The sequence below is a fragment of the Halichoerus grypus genome, chromosome 13 (assembly GCF_964656455.1).
Source record: "Halichoerus grypus chromosome 13, mHalGry1.hap1.1, whole genome shotgun sequence".
Lineage (NCBI taxonomy): Eukaryota > Metazoa > Chordata > Mammalia > Carnivora > Phocidae > Halichoerus > Halichoerus grypus.
Window position 1 is genome coordinate 47,840,480 of NC_135724.1, and position 3,469 is coordinate 47,843,948.

A 3,469-nucleotide genomic window follows, 5' to 3' on the forward strand; every position below is an offset into this window, starting at 1 on the left:
CTTGCCACTTGCAAGTGTAACAAGAACATGGGAGGAGGTGGAGGGGTGGGGACTGGGGAGCAATGTGAGGGAGGAGAGCTCATTTGGCTTTTGACAAACTGGACTTAGCATGTCTCTTTCTCAGCTGGAGGAAACATCAAGAGTAGTGTTTCTTAACCTTCTTCAAATTATTGCTCCTTAAGGAGCCTTTTAAAATATATTTTTTTCTTAATCTCCCTGCCCCCATGAAATTTTAATACCCCAGCTATACTGTATATTTGTTTATATACTTTATATAGATCTATGCCCTAGACATAAAAAGAGTAGGATGTTTTGCACCCCCCCTCAAAACCCATTTTGCCTCCTTGAGAATGCATAGGAAGAGAGGGAGGGAGGTGGGCTGACAGTACTCTGCTTACAGGGAGTAAGGAAGGTTTCACGCGGAGGAGCATTTGCAGTGGGCTTTAGGGATTGAGTTAAAAACAGTTTTTTATTTTTTGTTTTTGCTGAAATATATTAATATATAACATTGTGTAAGTTTAAGATGTACAATATGAGGATTTGATGCACTTACATATAGCAGTATGATTACCAACATAGTGTGACTAACACTTCCATGTGTGTGGTGAGAACATTCACGATCTACTCTCTCAGCAACTTCCAGATATACAATATAGTATTATTAACTATAATCACCATAAGATCCCCAGAACTCATTCCTCTTACAACTGGAACTTCATGCTCTTTGACCAACATCTCCCATTTCCCCCACTCCCCTTGCCCCTGGTTTCCACAAATTGGGCTTTTGTAGATTCCATATATATGTGAGCTCATACAGTACTTGTCTTTTCCTGTCTAGCTTGATCTCACTTAGCATAAAGAAGACATGGTGTATATACATACAATGGAACATTATTCAGCCATGAAAAAGAAGGAAATCTTGCCATTGGAGACAACATGGATGCACCTTGAGGGCATTATGTTAAAAACTGTTGTTGCTGTTGTTGCTTACTGGAGATAAAATTCTCAGGGAGAGGTTGGTTTGGATGGAAAGACATAGGGCATTAGAAATGACAAGGGAGCCCCCAGAAGTGGATGGAGGTGCCAGGAGAGAGAATTCACAGGAGGAAGAAAGAGATGTCTTTCTGAACTAGAAGGGGTCCTCCATGGGGTTCTCCCATGTGTAAGGGGTCTGAAAGGTAGGATAAGTGGACCACGCAATGTGGTGGAGAGAGACAGAAAAACAGACAGCCGGCAGGAGGCTAGTAAGTTCCCCATAGGTAAGAGAAGGATTTACGTTGTTACCAAGCTTTTGTTTTTTATGATGTTGTAATAATGGATGTTCCCGAACACTCCATTTCCTATATTTGTGTATGTATCTGTAAGGAATTCCCAGAGGGAAAGGGGCTGGGTCAAAGGGCATGTGATTTAAAATCTTGGTGTGTAGAACCAAACACTCTCTGAGAAGGTAGTACCAGGTTACGTTCTCACCCCTTCCTTACGTGCTTGCCAACACAACATGCCATCGAATGTTTTCATTGCTGCCAATCTGATAGTACAAGAGTAGTATTACTTTATAGATTAAATTTGCATTTTTCTGTTTATGAATGAAATTGAGCATCTTTTCATAGGGTTAGAAGCCAGTTTTAGCTTTTTTTTGGTGAAATGTTTTAGAGCTTTTGTCCATTTTATTTTATTTTATTTTATTTATTTATTTTTTTTTTTTAAAGATTTTATTTATTTATTTGAGACAGAGAGAATGAAAGAGAGAGAGCACATGAGAGGGGGGAGGGGCAGAGGGAGAAGCAGACCCCCTGCCGAGCAGGGAGCCCGATGCGGGACTCGATCCCGGGACTCCAGGATCATGACCTGAGCCGAAGGCAGTCGCTTAACCAACTGAGCCACCCAGGCGCCCTTTTTTTTTTTTTTTTTTTTTAAAGCATTTTATATTTCATTATTATTTGCACAGTGATTTGTGTAGGTTTTTTCACACATTAAGGAAAATTTGCCTTTCATCAGTGATGTGAGCAGCACATGTTTTTACCAGCTCATTATTTTTTATTCATTTATGATATTATTGTACAAGACACACTTCTAAAACCTTTCGTATGGTAAAAATTACCAATACATTCTGTTATGGTTTCTCAGGTTTTTGTTAGACATAGAAAAGCCTCTACTACTCAGAGTTTATTTTTCTTAAGTATATTCTGTTTTTCCTTCCAGTAATTTTTTGGATTTTTTTTTTCCTTCTGAATTTTGGATCCATCTAGAATTTAATTGTAATAATGTGGGAAGTCAGAACCCAAGTTTATATTTTTTCCCCTGGGGCTTGTATGTTCCAGTATCAGTTATTGAATAAACCATCTTCTCCCTATTGAGTGGAGCTCCCAACTTTTGTCATATATTGAGTTCTGATATATCTTACATTGATTTCTGGGCCTTTTATTGTTACATGGATCTATCTGTTTACTCATGTACCAATGCCACAAGGTTTTCATTGATAGCACATTACAATGCACTGTGACATCTGGTAGAGCTAGTCTTATGCAGTAATTGTCACCCCCCACTCCACTTCAGCTCTGGCTGCTGTTAAGATCTTCTCTTTGTCTAGAACATTCCATGGTTTCTTTGTGATATGTCTTGATGTGAATTTCCTTTCATTCAAATTTAATATTTAATATTACTTTTTCACCAATCCACTACCCCATTCTTTTCTCTTCTCTCCTTCTGAAATGCCATTCACACTCTTGAGAGAGACTTTCTTTGAGAAGAGAGACCTTCTCTATCTTTTGTGTCTCTTAAGCTCTTCTCATATTTTCCTTTTTTTTTTTTTTTTTGCCTCTCTGCACTATAATTCTGCAGAGTTTATTCTCAATCCTCAATTTTCTAATTCTTCTACTGTGTTCAATCTGATGCCACACCCATCCATTAATTTTTTACTGTATTTTTCTGGTACTGTATCTTTCATTTCTAGAAGTTCTATTTGATCTTCCAACCCACCATGTCTCATTTCATGGTTCCTGTTCCTTGCAGATATTTAAAGCTTATCTTCCACTTATTTAAATAAAATTGGCATAGCTGTTTATACTCTGTGTGTGATCATTCAAATAGCCAAAGTCGTGTGAGTCGCCTCTTCTATTTGTGCTGGCATTAACTAATGGTGCCTTGCTTTCTAGTGCATTTGGTATCTTCGACTGCAATGCTTACTGCCCATGAAAAATCATTTGTACAAAATCCCTGACGTCTAGGATGAAAGTGTCTGCCCCAAGAGAGGATTAGAGTTTGTTTCTGCCATGCATTTAGAAGCACTATGGTTTGGTATCACTTTAAACCAAATTCATCACTTGAAGTTTCTTGGCCTACTCCAATGACATGCCTTTTGGGCTATAAATATTTGCAAATGCTGGCCAATGGCTTAATAGTGACATCTAACAGGGACAGGTTTGTTTGTTTGTTTTTTCTTTTCTCTGCTTTGCTTAGTGTTAAGGCA